The sequence below is a fragment of the Nycticebus coucang genome, chromosome 6, assembly GCF_027406575.1.
Source record: "Nycticebus coucang isolate mNycCou1 chromosome 6, mNycCou1.pri, whole genome shotgun sequence".
Classification (NCBI taxonomy): Eukaryota; Metazoa; Chordata; class Mammalia; order Primates; family Lorisidae; genus Nycticebus; species Nycticebus coucang.
In genome coordinates, this window is record NC_069785.1 from 114,060,571 (window position 1) to 114,083,922 (window position 23,352).

The window sequence follows — 23,352 nt, forward strand, 5'->3', positions numbered from 1 at the left end:
TGAAACTCTAGCTTCCCCCCACTCTCACTTGGGGAACTGGGGGTCTGCCCCCCAGGAGTCCAGATTCTTGGGAGATCTCTCAAGGGGTGTGGACAGAGCATAAACTGCGGCCGCTCGGTGCTCACTTTGGGGCGTGAGACAGAGGAGAAAAGGGTCGGCTGGGTGCCCACACCAGAGTGGCAGTTCCTGGAGGCAAATCAACAGCCGTTTTTTTTTCTTTAACAGCAAAATGGCTCACTTCTGGATATTCTGAAGCCACACCAACTGTCTCCCTGGGCAACCAGAGGAGGCCACCAGTGAGCAAAGGCTTTGCCTGACACTGCTCACACGCCCAGAAAGCTTCCAGGGCAGGGCCGACACAGAGAGGTAATCAGACATAAAAATCCAGCAGCAAAGACATTTGAACTCAGAACAGTCTGTCTTCTGTAGGCGATTTTAGCAGAAACAGAGACAGAACCCCACAAAGTTGTCTGTTCTGTTCTGTTCTGTTCTGTCAGCAACATCAATAAGGGATGGGGTTAAGCCTGAGTGAACACCTCCCTCCCACCACCTGCAGCAAGCACTCAAAGATGTCAGGCCCCATCTCCTCCTGCTAGATAGCGGCAGACTGCAGGGGCCTGGCAGACTACCTTGCAATTCAGGCAGGTGCAAACCCCTGGAGTATCTGTTCACTATAGGCAACTGGGTTAGCCATCTGCAGAGATAACAGTGACTGGGTCCGAAGGAGGGGTAAAGTGGGTAAGGAGACATCAACCTCCCCAGACTGATCTATTTGCTAGGTGGCTCCTCCTGACTCCACGCAGCACTGGAGTAAGCCATATCACAGGAGTCACCAGACCCCTGTGATCCAGTTCCCAGAGACTTCTTGAACTCTCCCACCCGAGACAGGTGCCAATTGAGAAAATCAAGTTGGACTTTTTGAACGGAACTAATAGACTGAGGACTTTTCAGGGGGTGCCCTGGGTATGCGGTTGTAGGATAGTTTGATTTTCCTTTTCCAACTGGTGCCAGAGGTGGGCGGGTGGGGTGACTTAATTGCTGGTTTTTCCACATAGCTGAGACTTAAAGCCAGAGTAAACGTTACAATAGCATCGAACAGAAACCAGCTGAAAACAAGACAGAACCACTTAGCCCCACCACACAAGACAGGGCCCCAGTTTCTCAGGCCACAACACTGTACGGGCCCTCGATAAAGCCCCAGGGGAAAAAATCAAAGGGAGTAAAATAACCATGGGGCGGAATCAGCGGAAAAACTCTGGTAACATGAATAACCAGAATAGATCAACCACCCCAAGAAAAGATACGGCAGATGTGATTGAAGATCCCATTCATAAACAACTGGCTGAGATGTCAGAAATCGAATTCAGAATTTGGATTGCAGACAAGATTAATAAAATGGAATTAGAAATTCAAAAGTTGTCTCAAGAATTTAACGAATGTAAAGACAAAACCACCAAAAACTTAGACACACTGAAGCAAGAATTTACAGCCCTCAAAGATATGAAAAATACAGTAGAATCCCTCAGCAACAGAATGGAGCAAGCAGAAGAAAGGATTTCTGACATTGAAGATAAAGTCTTCAAATGCTCCCAATCTCTCAAAGAGGAAGAGAAATGGAGAGCAAAAATGGACCACTCACTCAGAGAACTCTCAAATATTTCGAGGAAAAGCAATATACGAATAATTGGGATTTCTGAGAATGATGAAGTGGCCTCGAAGGGCACAGAAGCCCTTCTGCATGAAATTATGAAAGAAAATTTTCCAGACATGCCTAGAGAACCTGAAATTCACATAGCAGACAACTTCAGAACCCCAGCACGATTCAACCCCAATAAGTCATCCCCCAGGCATATCATAATTAGCTTCACTAAAGTTAACATGAAAGAGAAGATTCTCAAAGCAGCCCGGCGAAAGAAAACTATTACGTACAAAGGCAAGAATATTAGAATAACTGCAGATCTCTCTGCTGAAACTTTTCAAGCCAGAAGAGGGTGGTCATCAACTTTTAATCTCCTAAAGCAAAATAACTTTCAACCCAAGATCTTGTATCCAGCTAAGCTGACTTTCATTTATGATGGAGAAGTTTAATACTTCAATGACATTCATATGTTGAAAAAATTTGCCATAAGTAAACCAGCTCTTCAGGATATTCTCAGACCTATCCTCCACAATGACCAACCAAATCCTATACCACAAAGTAAACTCACTCACAAACTTCACATCAAACTCCAACTTCCACACTGGTGAAAGGATTAAAAATATCCAATGGACCTTTGAAAAACTCGATACCCAATATTCCAACAGACTTTTCAATACTCTCCATCAATGTGAATGGCTTAAACTGTCCTCTAAAGAGGCATAGGTTAGCTGACTGGATACAAAAACTCAAGCCAGATATTTGTTGCATACAAAAGTCATATCTTAACTTAAAAGAAAAATACACACTTAGGGTGAAAGGATGGTCATGCATATTTCAGGCAAATGGTAATCAGAAAAAAGCAGGTGTTGCAATTTTATTTGCAGATACAGTAGGCTTTAAACCATCAAAAGTAAGGAAGGACAAGAATGGTCACTTCAGAGGGGAGGAGACAAGATGGCTGACTGAAGCCAGCTTTCCACAGAAGCTCCCATTCAGAAGGAGAGTTAAAGGACAAAAATTCAGCAAGTAACCTGGTGGATTTGAGCTGCACTAAGAGAGAAGGTTGTAGAACGCATGTCAACCCCGCTGAGGCTAGCTGCGACCACAAGGACACAAAAGGTACAAAATCCATCACCAATTTGACGGGAGTCCCCTCCCCCATGAGAATGGCTCAGAGTGCCCCACAAACAACTGGGCAGAGTTCAAAGGTCCTCCCGCTACACTCCAAGGGAGATACCTTCTAAAAACTGGACCTACCTCCCCTACTGGGGTGCCACGGCATCCTCCTGCCAGGCATAAAACTGCATAAACTGTATATGGTCTCTACCTGGAATTCTGAGCTCCCAGCGCTCTCCTTCGCTCATGCTGGGGTCTGGAGGCCAGTGCCGGTCAGTCGGCGGAGAGGGGACTGCACCAGCATGGCAGTTCCCTGAGGCACAGTGCGACAGCCGTCTTTTGGTGATAATACGGCCAGTCATAAGACTGTGGAGCTGTGTGTGTTCCCTGCCCGCAACCCCAGGCTTCCAGCGCTCCCTGCGCTCCCCTCTGCTCTTGCTCCGGGGTCTGGAGGCCTGTCCCCCAGGGGTCCAGACTGTTGGGTGGTTGCTTGAAGGGTGTGGACGGTGCTGGGCTACAGCCTGTCGGTGCAGACTCTGGGGTGCGGAGCGGAGAGAGGACGATTGGCCGGAGGGGAGCTGCACCAGAGTGACGGTTGCCTGAGCCATGGGGCAGCAGCCCTCTTTTGCTAGCAATACAGCTCACTACAGAATATTCTGAAGCCACACCCCCTGTCTCCCTGGGCAACCAGAGACTCTGAATTTGCCTGAGGCAACATAAACTTGCAAACCAGGGAAACTCCGAGGGCAGGGCTGACCCAGAAGTCCACTTTACTAAATCTAAGACGCACCTGACCCTCAGGGGATCGTCAGCCTATAGACAATACAAGAGCAAAGACAAGCTGATTTGGAAATCAATTCAGCTTCTCTTCTGCAGGGGAAACGCAGAGTTGTTCTGTTCTGTTCTGTCAGTAACATTAATCAGGGGTGAGACTGGACCTGAGTGAAAACCCCTCAACCTTCACCTAGCACCTGAGGATGTCAGGCCTCATCTCCTCCTGCTGGAGAGAGGCACAGCGCAGTGGCCTGGCAGACTTCCTTGTGATTGAGGCAGGTACAAACTCCTGGAGTACCGATTCACTACAGGCAACTGGGTCAGCCAACTGCAGGGCTATCAGTGACTGGGTGTGAAGTGGTGCAAGGTGGGGAAGGAGGCAGCAAACTTCCCAGACTGATTTATAGTCTGGGTGGCTTCTCCTGACTCCACACAGCACTGGAGCAAGCCACACCAGAGTAGTCACCAGACCCCTGTGATCCAGTTCCCAGAGACCTCTTAAACTCTCTCACCAGAGACAGGTGCAGACTGAGACAATTGATTTGGACATTTTTGAACTGAACCAATCACCTGAGGACAAATCAGGTGGTGCCCTAGGTGCACGGTGCTAGGAAGGTTTGATTTTTCTTTTCCAATTGTTTGCCGGTGGGGGGCGGGGTGACTTAACTGCTGACATTTCTCCACAGCTGAGACTTCAATCCAAAGTATCTGTTTCACTAGGGTGGAACAGAAACCAGCTGAAAACAAGGCAGAACCATTTACCCCACCACACGAGACATGGCCCCAGTTTCTCAGGCCACAACACGGTACGGGCCCTCGACAAAACACCAGGGGAAAAAATCAGAGGGAGTAAAACAACCATGGGGCGGAATCAGCGGAAAAACTTTGGTAACATGAATAACCAGAATAGATCAACCGCCCCAAGAAAAGGTACGGCAGATGTGATTGAAGATCTCATTCATAAACAACTGGCTGAGATGTCAGAAATCGAATTCAGAATTTGGATTGCAGACAAGATTAATAAAATGGAATTAGGAATTCGAGGAGAAATTCAAAAATTGTCTCAAGAATTTAACGAATGTAAAGACAAAACCACCAAAGACTTAGGCACACTGAAGCAAGAATTTACAGCCCTCAAAGATATGAAAAATATAGTAGAATCCCTCAGCAACAGAATGGACCAAGCAGAAGAAAGGATTTCTGACATTGAAGATAAAGTCTTCGAATGCTCCCAATCTCTCAAAGAGGAAGAGAAATGGAGAACAAAAACAGATCACTCACTCAGAGAGCTCTCAGATAATTCGAAAAAAAGCAATATAGGAATAATTGGTATTTCTGAGAATGATGAAGTGGCCTCGAAGGGCACAGAGGCCCTTCTGCATGAAATTATGAAAGAAAATTTTCCAGACATGCCTAGAGAACCTGAAATTCACATAGCAGACAACTTCAGAACTCCAGCACGATTCAACCCCAATAAGTCATCCCCCAGGCATATCATAATTAGCTTCACTAAAGTTAATAGGAAGGAGAAAATCCTCAAAGCTGCCAGGAGAAAGAAAACCATTACATTCAAAGGCAAGAATAGTAGAATGACTACAGATCTCTCTGCTGAAACTTTTCAAGCCAGAAGAGGGTGGTCACCGACTTTTAATCTCCTAAAGCAAAATAACTTTCAACCCAGGATCTTGTATCCAGCTAAACTGAGTTTCATTTATGATGGAGAAATTAAATACTTTAATGACATTCATATGTTGAAGAAATTTGCCATAACCAAACCAGCTCTTCAGGATATTCTCAGACCTATCCTCCACAATGACCAACCCAATCCTATACCACAAAAGTAAACTCACTCAGAAACTTTGGATCAAACTCCAATTTCCACACTGGCTAAAGTATTAAAAATGGCCACTGGAGTTTTGAAAAACTCGATACCTAAAACTTCACCAGACTTATCAATATTCTCCATTAATGTGAATGGCTTAAACTGTCCTCTAAAGAGGCATAGGTTAGCTGACTGGATACAAAAACTCAGGCCAGATATCTGTTGCATACAAGAGTCACATCTTAACCTAAAAGACAAATACAGACTCAGGGTGAAAGGATGGTCGTCCATATTTCAGGCAAATGGTAATCAGAAAAAAGCAGGTGTTGCAATTTTATTTGAAGATACAATAGGCTTTAAACCAACAAAAGTAAGGAAGGACAAAAACGGTCACTTCATATTTGTTAAGGGTAATACTCACTATGATGAGATCTCAATTATTAATATCCATGCACCCAACCAGAATGCACCTCAATTTATAAGAGAAACTCTAACAGACATGAGCAACTTGATTGCCTCCAGCTCCATAATCGTTGGAGATTTCAACACTCCTTTGGCAGTGTTGGATTGATCCTCCAACAAGAAGCTGAGCAAAGAAATCTCAGATTTAAACCTAACCATCCAACATTTGGATTTAGCAGATATCTACAGAACATTTCCTCCCAACAAAACTGAATACACATACTTCTCATCAGCCCATGGACCTTACTCCACAATCGATCACATCTTAGGTCACAAGTATAACCTCAGTAAATTTAAAGGAATAGGAATTATTCCATGCATCTTCTCGGACCACCATGGAATAAACCTTGAGCTGAGTAACAAAAGGAATCTGCATACTCATACAAAAACATGGAAGTAAAATAACCTTATGCTGAATGATAGCTGGGTCAGAGGTGAGATTAAGAAAGAAATTGCCAATTTTTTGGAACAAAACAACAATGAAGAAACGAACTATAAGAACCCCTGGGACACCGCAAAGACAGTTCTAAGAGGGAAATTTATAGCACTGCAAGCCTTCCTCAAGAGAACGGAAAGAGAGGAAGTTAACAACCTAATGGGACATCTCAAGCAACTGGAAAAGGAAGAACATTCCAACCCCAAACCCAGTAGAAGAAAAGAAATAACCAAAATTAGAGCAGAATTAAATGAAATTGAAAACAAAAGAATAATACAACAGATCAATAAATCAAAAAGCTGGTTTTTTTGAAAAGGTCAATAAAATAGATAAACCTCTGGCCAACCTAATCAGAAAAAAAAGAGTAAAATCTCTAATCTCATCAATCAGAAACAACAAAGATGAAATAACAACAGACTCTTCAGAAATCCAAAAAATTCTTAATGAATATTACAAGAAACTTATTCTAAGAAATATGAAAATCTGAAGGAAATTGACTGATACTTGGAAGCACATCACCTTCCAAGACTTAGCCAGAATCAAGTGGAATTGTTGAACAGGCCGATATCAAGTTCGGAAATAGAATCAACCATACAAAACCTCCCTAAATAGAAAAGCCCAGGACCAAATGGTTTCACGTCTGAATTCTACCAAACCTTTAAAGAGGAATTAGTACCTATATTACTTAACTTGTTCCAAAAGGTAGAAAAAGAAGGAAGACTACCCAACACGTTCTATGAAGCAAACATCACCCTGATTCCCAAACCAGGGAAAGACCCAACAGGAAAAGAAAATTATACACCAATATCACTAATGAATATAGATGCAAAATATTCAACAAGATCCTAACAAACAGAATCCAGCAACACATCAAACAAATTATATACATCATGACCAAGTCGGTTTTATCCCAGAAACTCAAGGCTGGTTCAACATAAGTAAATCTATAAATGTAATCCAGCACATAAACAAATTAAAAAACAAAGACCATGTGATTCTCTCAATCGATGCAGAAAAAGCTTTTGATAATATCCAGCATCCCTTCATGATCAGAACACTTAAGAAAATTGGTATAGAAGGGCCATTTCTTAAACTGATAGAGACCATCTACAGCAAACCCACAGCCAATATCATATTGAATGGAGTTAAATTGGAATCATTTCCACTCAGATCAGGAACCAAACAAGGCTGCCCATTGTCTTCATTGCTCTTTAACATTTTAATGGAAGTTTTAGCCACTGCAATTAGGGAAGAAAAGGCGATCAAGGGTATCCATATAGGGTCAGAAGAGATCAAACTTTCACTCTTCGCAGATGATATGATAGTATATCTGGAAAACACTAGGGACTCTACTACAAAACTCCTAGAAGTGATCAAAGAATACAGCAGCGTCTCAGTTTACAAAATCAACATTCATAAATTGGTAGCCTTTATATATACCAACATCAGTCAAGTTGAAAAAACAGTTAAGGACTCTATCCCATTCACACTAGTGCCAAAGAAGATGAAATATTCGGGAATTTATCTAACAAAGGATGTGAAAGATCTCTAAAGAGAACTATGAAACTCTAAGAAAAGAAAAAGCTGAAAATATTAACAAATGGAAAAACATACCATACTGATGGCTGGGAAGAATCAACATAGTTAAAATGTCTATACTACCCAAAGCAATATATAATTTCAATGCAATCCCTATGAAAGCTACACTGTCATACTTTAAAGATCTGGAAAAAACAATATTTCATTTTATATGGAATCAGAAAAAAACTTGAATAGCCAAGACATTACTCAGAAATAAAAACAAAGCAGGAGGAATTACGCTACCAGACCTCAGACTATACTACAAATCAATAGTGATCAAAACAGCATGGTATTGGCACAAAAACAGAGAGGTAGAGGTCTAGAATAGAATAGAGAATCAAGAGATGAATTCAGCTACTTACCGTTATTTAATGTTTGACAACCCAATTAAAAACATTCAGTGGGGAAAAGATTCCCCATTTAACAAATGGTGCTGGGTGAACTGGCTGGCAACCTGCAGAAGACTGAAACTAGGCCCACACCTTTCACCATTAACTAAGATAGACTCTCACTGGATTAAAGACTTAAACTTAAGACATGAAACTATAAAAATACTAGAAGAAAGTGCAGTGAAAACGCTTGAAGAAATTGGTCTGGGTGAGTATTTTATGAGGAGGACACCCCGGGCAATTGAAGCAGCTTCAAAAATACACTACTGGGACCTGGTCAAATTAAAAAGCTTCTGCACAGCCAAGAACAAAGTAAGTAAAGCAAGCAGACAGCCCTCAGAATGGGAGAAGATATTTCCAGGTTATGTGTCCAACAAAGGTTTAATAACCAGAATCCACGGAGAACTCAAATGTATAAGCCAGAAAAGAACAACTGATCCCCTTGCAGGTTGGGCAAGGGACTTGAAGAGAAACTTCTCTGAAGAAGATGGCACAGAGCCTACAGACATATGAAAAAATGCTCGAGAGGGCGGAGCAAGATGGCAGCCGAGTAACAGCTTCCTTGCATCTGGGCACCGTGAGTCGGGGGAGATAGGACTCCAGGCATCTCTGGCTTGTGGGAACTGCCTATCATCACTCCTATGAGGATACAGGGAGTCAGCGAGAGACTTCTGGAGCCCAAGAGGAGGACTAAAACAGTGGAAAACCGGCAAGTGGTCGCGTGTGTTCAATCCGTCTAAACTCGCCCACAACTGTAAGTTCAGTAGCAGCGAGACTGCAAACCAGAAAGGCCTTACCTGTGAACTGTTTTGATGTCCTTGGACTTGGCACTGAGTTGAACTGCCTTGGAGAAGGCCTGAGTGGGAGTGCGGAGAACTTTGGCTGTTGTCTAGGGCCCCAGTCTGAGCCGCTGAACCAGACAGAGCTAATAGTGTTTGGCGGTAGGTCACACGGAACCATTGTCACTGATCTGCCCCAGCAAGCTCCGCCCTCAGGGTCGCAGAGCTAGAAACGGGTGGGAGCTGGTAACCCAGCAACCAAGTAGCCTAAGGGTGGGGTCTGAGCCGCCTTGCAGCCCTAACCTTCAGGGGCAGAGTGAGACCGGTTTTGGCACACTGGGTAAGTGGATAGCCACTTCAGCAGTGATTCCAGCGAGAAAGCTGGGAAAGCTTCTACTCAGCAAGTTTACAAGTTCGAAGTGCCTTTTAAGTGGGCTGAAGAGAGATTTAGGGAGTCTACCTGCTGGGGTTTGAGAAATCAGCAGCCTCCAGTCGTATCAGAACTGTGACTAACATCTCATACCCCAGAAGACCACGTGTTGCCCAGACAATATTCAATAATATATACAAACTGCTTTGTTTTTGGTTGTGTATTTTTTTCTTTTTTTTTTGTTTGTTTGTTTTTTTTTGTTTGTTTGTTTATTTTCATGTTGATGATGTTCTTTTGTTTTTTAATTTCAATCTTTTCCATGCAGATCCCTTTTTCTTTCTCAATTTTTCTAGTTTAATTATAATTTCCCATTGCTGCCTTTTTAAATAGCTACAACTTCATTTATGCTAGAGTTTCTACTGCTATCATTTGGTTTTTCACGCAATTTTATCCCCGTAAAGTTTTCTGTTTGCTTGTTTTGGTTTGATTTATAGCATTTTTGTCTTTCTTCTCTACTTGGTGGACGTGGGGTACTGTGTCTGATCAGGTTAGCAAAGAGCTGCTGACCTCAAGGGAACAACCCAACTGGGCACCACCAGAAGGTGGGTTTTTTTGAAGGTTGTGTCAAAGTACCCTACTGTACACCTATATTGCCCTGTCGCCCTCCTTCTGTGCCTCTCTTATTTTTGTCAATATTCCATATACCCACCCCCTCTCCTTTCTCTATCTTTCTTTTTTTCTTATCACTCGGTCCTCCTTTCTTTCATCCCTTTTATGCTCTTCAACCTTCTCACTCTTCTGGTCCTGTAACCCTTAGTCCACAGGCACAAGAACTTAAAGAGCGAGAGGAAGTGAAAGGAAAATTAGGGCAAGGAAACAGATAAAAGAAATCACTCATGAGGAAGAATCAGCAGAAAACTCCAGGCAACATGAAGAACCAGTCCAGAACAACCCCACCAAGGGAACATGAGGTAGCTACTGCAGAGGATTCCACCTATACAGAAATGTTAGGAATGACAGAAAGGGAATTTAGAATACACATGTTGAAAACAATGAAAGAAATGATGGAAACAAAGAAGGAAATTGCTAATAAAGTGAAAAATAACCAAAAGGAACTCCAAAAACAGAATCAAATCAGAGATGAACGATATGAAGAATATAAAAAGGATATAGCAGAGCTGAAGGAAATGAAACAGTCAATCAGGGAACTTAAAGATGCAATGGAAAGTATCAGCAACAGGTTAGACCATGCAGAAGAAAGAATTTCAGAGGTAGAAGACAAAGTTTTTGAGATAACTCAGATAGTACAAGAGGCAGAAAAGAAGAGAGAGAAAGCAGAACGTTCACTGTCAGAATTATGGGACTTTATGAAGCGTTCCAACATACGAGTTATAGGAATTCCAGAAGGGGAAGAAGAATGCCCCAGAGGAATGGAAGCCATACTAGAGAATATTATAAAAGAAAATTTCCCAAACATCACCAAAGATTCTGACACACTGCTTACAGAGGGCTATCGGACCCCAGGTCGCCTCAACTCTAACCGAGCTTCTCCAAGACACATTGTGATGAACCTGTCCAAAGTCAAGACAAAAGAAAAGATTCTGCAAGCTGCCAGGAGTAAGCGCCAGTTGACCTACAGGGGCAAATCCATCAGACTGACCACAGACTTCTCTAATGAAACTTTCCAAGCAAGAAGACAAAGGTCATCTACCTTTAATCTACTTAAACAGAACAATTTTCAGCCCAGAATTCTGTACCCTGCTAAGCTAAGCTTCAAAATTGACGGAGAAATCAAATCATTTACGGATATACAAACATTGAGAAAATTCGCCACAACAAGACCAGCTCTACAGGAAATACTTCAACCTCTTCTGCACACTGACCACCACAATGGATCAGCAGCAAAGTAAGAACTCGGAAATCAAAGGAAAGAACCTAAGCTCCACACTGATGCAAAAGATAAAACTAAGCAATGGACTCTCACAAAATAAAACGAATAGAATACTACCACACTTATCAATTATCTCAATAAATGTTTATGGCTTGAATTCCTCACTGAAGAGACATAGATTTGCTGACTGGATTAAAAAACACAAGCCATCAATTTGCTGTCTGCAAGAAACACACCTGGCTTCAAAAGACAAATTAAAGCTCCGAGTCAAGGGTTGGAAGACAATTTTTCAGGCAAATGGAATTCAGAAGAAAAGAGGAGTTGCAATCCTCTTTTCAGATACATGTGGATTTAAAGCAACTAAAGTCAAAAAAGACAAAGATGGTCACTTTATATTGGTCAAGGGAAAACTACAACAAGAAGACATTTCAATTCTAAATATTTATACACCCAATTTAAATGCTCCCAGATTCTTGAAGCAGACATTACTCAGTCTGAGCAATATGATATCTGATAATACCATCATAACAGGGGATTTTAACACACCTCTTACAGAGCTGGACAGATCCTCTAAACAGAAATTAAACACAGATATAAGAGATTTAAATGAGACCCTAGAACAAAAATGCTTGATAGACGCATATAGAACACTCCACCCCAAACATAAAGAATATACATTCTTCTCCTCACCCCATGGAACATTCTCCAAAATTGATCATATCCTGGGACACAAAACAAATATCAACAGAATCAAAAGAATTGAAATTTTACCTTGTATCTTTTCAGACCATAAGGCACTAAAGGTGGAACTCAACTCTAACGAAAACGCTCAACCCCACCCAAAGGCATGGAAATTAAACAATCTTCTGTTGAATAACAGATGGGTGCAGGAAGAAATAAAACAGGAAATCATTAACTTCCTTGAGCATAACAACAATGAAGACACAAGCTACCAAAACCTGTGGGATAATGGAAAAGCAGTTTTGAGAGGAAAATTCATCGCTTTAGATGCCTACATTTGAAAAACAGAAAGAGAGCACATCAACAATCTGAAAAGAGATCTTATGGAATTGGAAAAAGAAGAACAATCTAAGCCTAAACTCAGTAGAAGAAAAGAAATATCCAAAATCAAATCAGAGATCAATGAAATTGAAAACAAAAGAATCATTCAGAAAATTAATGAAACAAGGAGTTGGTTTTTTGAAAAAATAAATAAAATTGATAAACCATTGGCCAGACTAACTAGAAATAGAAAAGTAAAATCTCCAGTAACCTCAATCAGAAATGATAAAGGGGAAATAACAACTGATCCCACAGAGATACAAGAGATCATCTCTGAATACTACCAGAAACTCTATGCCCAGAAATTTGACAATGTGAAGGAAATGGATCAATACTTGGAATCACACCCTCTCCCTAGACTTAGCCAGGAAGAAATAGAGCTCCTGAACAGACCAATTTCAAGCACTGAGATCAAAGAAACAATAAAAAAGCTTCCAACTAAAAATGCCCTGGTCCAGTTGGCTTCACTCCAGAATTCTATCAAACCTTCAAGGAAGAGCTTATTCCTGTACTGCAGAAATTATTCCAAAAAACTGAGGAAGAAGGAATCTTCCCGAACACATTCTATGAAGCAAACATCACCCTGATACCAAAACCAGGAAAAGACCCAAAAAAAAAGAAGAATTTCAGACCAATCTCACTCATGAATATAGATGGAAAAATTCTCAACAAAATCCTAGCCAATAGATTACAGCTTATCATCAAAAAATCATTCATCATGATCAAGTAGGCTTCATCCCAGAGATGCAAGGCTGGTTTAACATACGCAAGTCCATAAACGTTATCCACCATATTAACAGAGGCAAAAATAAAGATCACATGATCCTCTCAATAGATGCAGAAAAAGCATTTGATAAAATCCAGCATCCTTTTCTAATTAGAACACTGAAGAGTATAGGCATAGGTTGCACATTTCTAAAACTGAAGCTATCTATGACAAACCCACAGCCAATATTTTACTGAATGGAGTAAAACTGAAAGCTTTTCCTCTTAGAACTGGAACCAGACAAGGTTGTCCTCTGTCACCTTTACTATTCAACATAGTGCTGGAAGTTCTAGCCAATACAATTAGGCAAGACAAGGAAATAAAGGGAATCCAAATGGGAGCAGAGGAGGTCAAACTCGCCCTCTTTGCTGACGACATGATCTTATACTTAGAGAACCCCAAAGACTCAACCACAAGACTCCTAGAAGTCATCAAAAAATACAGTAATGTTTCAGGATATAAAATCAATGTCCACAAGTCAGTAGCCTTTGTATACACCAATAACAGTCAAGATGAGAAGCTAATTAAGGACACAACTCCCTTCACCATAGTTTCAAAGAAAATGAAATACCTAGGAATATACCTAACGAAGGAGGTGAAGGACCTCTATAAAGAAAACTATGAACTCCTCAGAAAGGAAATAGCAGAGGATATTAACAAATGGAAGAACATACCATGCTCATGGATGGGAAGAATCAACATTGTTAAAATGTCTATACTTCCCAAAGCAATCTACCTATTCAATGCCATTCCTATCAAAATACCAACATCGTTCTTTCAAGATTTGGAAAAAATGATTCTGCGTTTTGTATGGAACCAGAAAAAAACCCGTACAGCTAAGGCAGTTCTCTGTAACAAAAACAAAGCTGGGGGCATCAGCATACCAGATTTTAGTCTGTACTACAAAGCCATAGTGGTCAAGACAGCATGGTACTGGCACAAAAACAGAGACATAGACACTTGGAATCAAATTGAACACCAAGAAATGAAACTAACATCTTACAACCACCTAATCTTTGATAAACCAAACAAGAACTTACCTTGGGGGAAAGACTCCCTATTCAATAAATGGTGTTGGGAGAACTGGATGTCTACATGTAAAAGACTGAAACTGGACCTACACCTTTCCCCACTCACAAAAATTGATTCAAGATGGATAAAGGACTTAAATTTAAGGCATGAAACAATAAAAATCCTCCAAGAAAGCATAGGAAAAACACTGGAAGATATTGGCCTGGGGGAAGACTTCATGAAGAAGACTGCCATGGCAATTGCAACAACAACAAAAATAAACAAATGGGACTTCATTAAACTGAAAAGCTTCTGTACAGCTAAGGAGACAATAACCAAAGCAAAGAGACAACCCACACAATGGGAAAGGATATTTGTATATTTTCAATCAGACAAAAGCTTGATAACCAGGATCTATAGAGAACTCAAATTAATCCACATGAAAAAAGCCAACAATCCCTTATATCAATGGGCAAGAGACATGAATAGAACTTTCTCTAAAGACGACAGACGAATGGCTAACAAACACATGAAAAAATGTTCATAATCTCTATATATTAGAGAAATGCAAATCAAAACATCCCTGAGATATCATCTAACCCCAGTGAGAATGGCCCACATCTCAAAATCTCAAAACTTCAGATGCTTGCGTGGATTTGGAGAGAAGGGAACACTTTTACACTGCTGGTGGGACTGCAAACTGGTACAACCTTTCTGGAAGGAAGTATGGAGAAACCTCAAAGCACTCAAGCTAGACCTCCCATTCGATCCTGCAATCCCATTACTGGGCATCTACCCAGAAGGAAAGAAATCCTTTTATCATAAGGATACTTGTACTAGACTGTTTATTGCAGCTCAATTTACAATCGCCAAAATGTGGAAACAGCCTAAATGCCCACCAACCCAGGAATGGATTAACAAGCTGTGGTATATGTATACCATGGAATTCTATTCAGCCATTAAAAAAAATGGAGACTTTACATCCTTCGTATTAACCTGGATGGAAGTGGAAGACATTATTCTTAGTAAAGCATCACAAGAATGGAGAAGCATGAATCCTATGTACTCAATCTTGATATGAGGACAATTAATGACAATTAAGGTTATGGGGGGGGAAGGAGAAAGAGGGATGGAGGGAGGGGGGTGGGGCCTTAGTGTGTGTCACACTTTATGGGGGCAAGACATGATTGCAAGAGGGACTTTACCTATCAATTGTAATCAGTGTAACTGGCTTATTGTACCCTCAATGAATCCCCAACAATAAAAAAAAAAAAAGAAGAAGAAGAAAAAAAAAAAAAGAAAAAATGCTCATCATCTTTAATCATCAGAGAAAGGCAAATCAAAACTACTTTGAGATATCATCTAACTCCGTTAAGATTAGTCCATATCACAAAATCCCAAGACCAGAGATGTTGGCATGGATGTGGAGAAAAGGGAGCACTTGCATACTGCTAGTGGGAATGTGAACTAATATGTTCCTGTTGGAAAGATGTTTGGAGAACACTTAGAGATCTAAAAATAGACCTGCCATTCAATCCTATAATTCCTCTACTAGGTATATACCCAGAAGACCAAAATTCACATTGTAACAAAGATATTTGTACCAGAATGTTTATTGCAGCCCAATTCATAACTGCTAAGTCATAAAAAAAGCCCAAGTACCCATCAATCCACGAATGGATTAGTAAATGTTGTATACGTGCACCATGGAATATTATGTAGCCTTAAAGAAAGATGGAGACTTTACCTCTTTCGTGTTTGCATGGATGGAGTGGAACATATTTTTAGTGCAGTATCTCAGGAATGGACAAAAAATTACCCAATGTACTCAGCGCTACTATGAAACTGATTTATGGCTTTCACATGAAAGCTATAACCCAGTTATAACCCAAGAATATGCAGAAGGGGGAACGGGAGGGGAGGGAGGGCTATGTGGGTGGAGGGAGGGTGTTGGTGGGATTACACCTGTGGTGCATCTTACAAGGGTATATGTGAAACTTAGTAAATGTAAAATGTAATTTTCTTAGCACAATATCTAAGAAAATGCCAGGAAGGCTATGTTAACTAGTGTGATGAAAATGTGTCAAATGGTCTATAAAACCAGTGTATGGTCCCCCATGATCTCATTAATGTACACAGCTATGATTTAATAAAAAAAAATTAAAAAATAATGGAAAAAAATTATCCAATGTACTCTGTCCTACTATGAAACTAATTTATGGCTTTCACATGAAAGCTATAACCCAGTATAACCTAAGCATATGGGGAAGTGGGTGATGAAGGGGAGGGAGCGAGGAGATGGGAGGAGGGAGGGTGATTGGTGGGATTACACCTGCGGTGCATCTTACAAGGGTATATGTGAAACTTAGTAAATGTAAAATGTAATTGTCTTAGCACAATAACTAAGAAAATGGCAAGAAGGCTATTTTAACCAGTGTGATGAAAATGTGTCAAACGGTCTATAAAACCAGTGTATGGTGCTCCATGATCGCATTAATGTACACAGCTATGATTTAATTATTAAAAAAATTAAAAAATCAATCCAAGAAGAAAAAAAGAAAAAGAATTTATAAGGTAGGGTGAGAGCAAGATGGCAGCCAAGTAACAGCTTCCCTGCAACTGGGCACTGTGAGTCTGGGGAGCTAAGACTCCAGGCATCTCTGGCTGGTTGGATATGCCTATAATCATCCCTTTGAGGACACAGGGAGTCAGCGAGAGACTTCTGGAGCCCAAGAGGAGGACAAATACAGTGGAAAACTGGCATGTGGTTGCGTGTGTTCTATTGGTCTAATCCCGCCAGCAGCTGTAAGTACAGCAGTAGTGAGACTGCAAACTGGAAAAGCCTTACCTGTGAACTGTTTGGGTGTTTTTGGACTTGGAACTCAGTTGAAACTGCCTTGGGGAGAGCTTGGGCAGGAGTGTGGAGAACTTTGGGCGTGTCTAGAGCCCCAGACTGAGCTGCTGAGCCGGACAGAGCTAATAGTGTTTGGCTCTGGGCCACAGGGATCTGCAGAGGATTCCACCTATAAAAAAGTGTTTGGAATGACAGAAAGGGAATTTAGAATACACATGATGAAAACAATGAAAGAAACTGCCAATAAAGTGGAAAATAACCAAAAGGAAATCCAAAAACAGAATCAAATGAGAGATGAACAATATGAAGAATATAGAAAGGATATAGCAGAGCTGTAGGAACTGAAGCAATCAATTAGGGAACTTAAAGATGCTATAGAAAGTATCAAAAACAGATTAGACCATGCAGAAGAAAGAATTTTGGAGCTAGAGGACAAAGTTTTTTTGAGATAACTCAGATAGTTGAAGAGGCAGAAAAGAGGAGAGAGAAAGCAGAACATTCACTGACAGAATTATGGGACTTTATGAAGAGTTCCAACATACGAGTTATAGGAATCCCAGAAGGGAAAGAAGAAGGCCCCAGAGGAATGAAAGCCATACTAGAGAATATTATAAATGAAAATTTCCCAAATATCACCTAAGATTCTGACACACTCTTTTCAGAGGGATATCAGATCCTAGGTCTCCTCAACTCTAAACTAGCTTCTCCAAGACACATTGTGATGAACCTGTCCAAAGTCAAGACAAAAGAAAAGATTCTGCAAGCTTCCAGGAGTAAGCACCAGTTGACCTACAGGGGCAAATCCATCAGAGTGACCGCAGACTTCTCTAACGAAACTTTCCAAGCAAGAAGACAATTGTCATCTACCTTTAATCTAATTAAACAGAACAATTTCCAGCCCAGAATTCTATTTAAAATTGATGGAGAAATCAAATATTTACACGTATACAAACATTGAGGAAATTCACCACAAGACCATGTCTACGGGAAATACTTCAACCTGTTCAACCATCACAATGAATCAGCAGGAAAATAAGAACTCAGAAATTAGACAGAACCTAACTTCCACACTGATGCAAAAGATAAAACTAAGCAATGGACTCTCACAAAATAAAATGACTAAAATACTACTACACATATCTATTATCTCAATAAATGTTAATGGCTTAAATTCCCCACGTAAGAGGCATAGATTAGCTGACTGGATTAAAAAACAAAAGCCATTCATTTGCTGTCTGCAGGAAACACACCTGGCTTCAAAAGACAAATTAAAACTCTGAGTCAGGAAGACAATATTTCAGGAAAAATGGAATTCAGAAGAAAAGAGGAGTTGCAATCTTATTTTCAGATACATGTGGATTTAAAGCAACTAAAGTCAAAAAAGAAAAATATGGTCACTTTATATTGGTCAAGGGAAAAACACAACAAGAAGAGGTTTCAATTCTAAATATTTATGCACTCAATTTAAATGCTCCCAGATTTTGAAACAGACCTTACTCAGTCTGAGCAATATGATATCTGATAATACCGTAATAACAGGGGACTTTAACACTCCTCTTACAGAGCTGGACAGATCCTTTAAACAGAAATTAAACCAAGATATAAGAGATTTAAATGAGACCCTAGAACAACTGTGCTTGATAGACGCATATGGAACACTCCACCCCAAAGATAAAGAATATACATTCTTCTCATTGCCCCATGGAACATTCTCCAAAATTGATCACATTCTGGGACACAAAACAAATATCAACAGAATCAAAAGAATTGAAACTTTACCTTGTATCTTCTCAGACCATAAGGCACTAAAGGTGGAACTCAACTCTAACAAAAACATTCAACCCCACACAAAGGCATGGAAATTAAACAAGCTTTGAATGACAGATGGGTGCAGGAAGAAATGAAACAGGAAATCATTGACTTCCTTGAGCTAACAACAATGAAGACACAAGCTACCAAAACCTGTGGGATACTGCAAAAGCAGTTTTGAGAGGAAAATTCATCGCTTTAGATGCCTACATTCGAAAAACAGAAAGAGAGCACATCAACAAACTCACAAGCCATCTTATGGAATTGGAAAAAGAAGAACAATCTAAGCCTAAACCCAGTAAAAGAAAAGAAATATCCAAAATCAAATCAAAGATCAATGAAATTGAAAACAAAAGAATCATTCAGAAAATTAATGAAACAAGGAGTTGGTTTTTTGAAAAAATAAATAAAATTGATAAACCATTGGCCAGACTAACGAGGAATAGAAAAGTAAAATCTCTAGTAACCTCAATCAGAAATGATAAAGGGGAAATAACAATTGATCCCATAGAGATACAAGAGATCATCTTTGAATACCACCAGAAACTCTATGTCCAGAAATTTGACAATGTGAAGGAAATGGATCATTATTTGGAATCACACCCTCTCTCTAAACTTAGCCAGGAAGAAATGGAGCTCCCGAACAGAACAATTTCAAGCACTGAGATTAAAGAAACAATAGAAATCTTCCAACCAAAAAATGCACTGGTCCAGATTGGCTTCACACCAGATTCTATCCAGCCTTCAAGGAAGAGCTTATTCCTGTACTGCAGGAATTATTAGAAAAAATTGAGGATGAAGGAATCTTCCCCAACACGTTCTATGAAGCAAACATCACCCTGATACCAAAACCAGGAAAAAATGCAACTAAAAGGAAGAATTTCAGACCAATTTCACTCATGCAAAAATTCTCAACAAAATCCTAGCCAATAGATTACAGCTTATCATTAAAAAAGTAATACATCATGATCATAAGTTTCATCCCGGGGATGCAAGGCTGGTTTAACATACTCAAGTCCATAAACGTTATCCACCATATTAACAGAGGCAAAAATAAAGTTCATATGATCCTATCAATAGATGCAGAAAAGGCATTCAATAAAATCCAGCATCCTTTTCTAATTAGACATCTGTACTAGAATATTTATTGCAACCCAATTCATAATTGCTAAGTCATGGAAGAAGCCCAAGTGTCCATCGACCCATGAATGGACTAGCAAATTGTGGTACATGTATATCATGGAATATTATGCAGCCTTAAAGAAAGATGGAGACTTTACCTCTTTCATGTTTACATGGATGGAGCTGGAATATATTCTTCTTAGCAAAGTATCTCAGGAATGTAAGAAAAAGTATCCAATGTACTCAGCTCTACTATGAAGCTAAATTATAGCTTTCACATGAAGGCTATAACCCAACTATAGCACAAGACCATGGGGAAAGGGCCAAGGAAGGGGAAGGGAGGGGGGAGGTTTTGGTGGAGGGAGGGTAAAGGGTGGGGCCACATCTACAGTGTATCTTAGAATGGGTACAGGCGAAACTTACCAAATGCAGAATACAAATGCCAGCATACAGTAACTAAGAAAATGCCATGAAGGCTATGTGGAACAGTTTGATGAGAATATTTCAGATTGTATATGAAACCCTTGATTGTACATTGTACCCCTCGATTGCACTAATGTACACAGCTATGATTTAACAATAAAAATAAATAAATTTTTAAAAAAAGAACATTGAAGAGTATAGGCATAAGTGGCACATTTCTGAAACTGATTGAATCTATCTATGACAAACTCACAGCTAATATTTTACTGAATGGAGTAAAACTGAAAACTTTTCCTCTCAGAACTGGAACCAGACAAGGTTGTCCTCTGTCATCTTTACTATTCAGCATAGTGTTGGAAGTCATCAAAAAATTCAGTAATGTCTCAGGATATAAAAATCAATGTCCACAAGTCAGTAGCTTTTGTATACACCAATAACAGTCAAGATGAGAAGCTAATTAAGGACACAACTCCCTTTACCATAGTTTCAAAGAAAATGAAATACCTAGGAATATACCTAACAAATGAGATGAATGACCTGTATAAAGAAAATTATGAAATCCTCAGAAAGAAAATAGCAGATGATATTAACAAATGGAAGAACATACCATGCTCATGGATGGGAAGAATCAACATTGTTAAAATGTCTATACTTCTCAAACCAATCTACCTATTCAATGCCATTCCTATTAAAATACCAACATCATACTTTCAAGATTTGGAAAAAATGATTCTGCATTTTGTATGGAACCAGAAAAAAACCCATATAGCTAAGGCAGTTCTTAGTAATAAAAATAAATCTGGGTACATCACTATACCAGATTTTAGGCTGTACTACAAAGCCATAGTGCTCAAGGCAGCATGGTACTGGCACAAAAATAGAGACATAAACACATAAACACTGGAATCAAATAGAAAACCACGAAATGAAACTAATATCTTACAACCACCTAACATGAGTTATCTAAGCCTACAGAGCCTTTGTTGGGTATAACTGATTTTATGAAACACCATAGATAAAACACCACATATGAAACACAGAAGCTTAGGAAATTTGCTGCCAAAGCCCTCCAGAAAAGAGAAGGGAAGAACAGCAGAGAAGAATTAGTAAGCCAGGATGCATCCTAATGGCATAAAGAGCTCTCACAAAGAGAAGAATATAGAAATCAAAAGGAGTCTGAATGTCTTTCTAGGGTTTACTTCTGAGGTATTTAAAGAGAATTACATGAGTTAATGAGTTACAAAGGAATAACATACATTAACAGTGTTTTTAAGCTATAAAATTTTACACAAAATGTTTGCATAATATACATGTGTATACATATATTTACTTGTACATTCATATATTTGAATTACTGTTGTTTCTGTATTGAAGGGGTTTGGGGTCACCAGATGAGGGGGTTCTCGACACAAAGTCTGCATTGGGGGACTGAAGAACTCTGGGAGAAGCCCTCCTGAGTAAACCTCGGGTTAGTATTTATTATCATAAAACAGGAAGAAGCAGACAAAAGCCCAACATCAACACTGATGAGGGAGAAGGTCAGATAGGATGTCTCCACCTCTGTTTTTGCAAAACCATAGACGTTGAGCACAACCTCTGCCCCTAGCATCAAGAGACCTTTGCAATCTAGAGAATGCCACACCTCACGCACATTCTCCCTTGGGTACCAGTTTTTTGATCTCCTGTGCATACAATTCACATGTCATTTTCCTGATTCTCCAGGTTTCTCAAAGAGAAAGTGAGTCTTATGCTAGAGATCACATGTCTTGGCATTTTTACTTCTATGTAAGATCAGAAGACAGTCCCCAGGGTTGGTTAAAGATTGGTAACCTGTTATACTGGTCAGACCAGCAGCTACTTTCTTGAAAAAGGTACTGTGTGATTTGCCATTACATTAAATTGCAAGATCCTTGTGTTAGAGCAGCTCCAACTCATTTGATACTGAATTGTACTAAAGAATTTAAACTACACTTTTTTTCTGGCCATGCTCTGTTCAAGGAGTTCTTTTGCTGCCACGTCTGGTCAACGTCATGATCCAGCCTTGGTTGAGGCACACACCATGTTTTGGACCAGTGATTCAGTTAAGGACTCGTGAGTGAGACCTTCAATTAGGATCACACCTGGGATTTGACGATACAAGTTATTGACAATAAAATAATCTTTCCACTAGAGTGGTTAAGGTTAGAAGTCTGAAACCACCATAAAAGAGAAAATTTATTTCAGAATAAAGTCAATGTACAAAACCATAAGCCATCCTAGAAATGACAGTATTTTCATGCCAACATTTGAACCTTCAGAGCTGATTATTCCTGAAGTCAGATTTATCTGTGTTTTCCAGGTTCCAGGGCTAATAACACCTTTATCTATTATGTGATTTTGAGCTGGGTTTCTGCTACTTGCAATCTACAAATACCAAATTTACATGAAGGATACAAAATGCTGGTCTTCCATAAGCTGTGAATTATACCTCTGGTGCCATCCCATTTCCACTCAGATAGCAAAGAGAAAACAGAATTCAGAGCAGTATTTTCCTTGGGGAGTCCTAAACATCTTTCCCTACAATTTAGAGCTAGAAGGTCTTCAAATTGCCTCCAACTACTCTCAAAAAGATAGCATAGTAGAAATCTGAGTGCAATGCGTATTTGAACACCTCCCTTGGACAGAGTATGAAATACAAGGCCCTACACATTGGCTTAAGTTATTGTAAGCGTTGCTTGTCCAGTTCAAGAAGTTACTTGTTTATGTTGATTGTCTTACTACCATATAAAAGAGAGAAAACTAAAAAAAAAAAAAAAAAAACTAAAAAAAAAAAAGAAGAGAGAAAACTGTTCATATTTTCCTTCATGCTATAAACACTCTGGTGATTTGTACATTAATTTGATTTGTTTAGACACACTTGCAGTTACAATGAAGAAGAGTTCTAGGACCAGGCTGGGGATCAGGAAGCCCAGCCTGTGCAAGTATTATAGTGCAAAGAGTGTGCACATGTATTATATTGTGCAGAGTCCATGCATATAGTGTGCAGAGTCTGTGCACGTCTTATAGT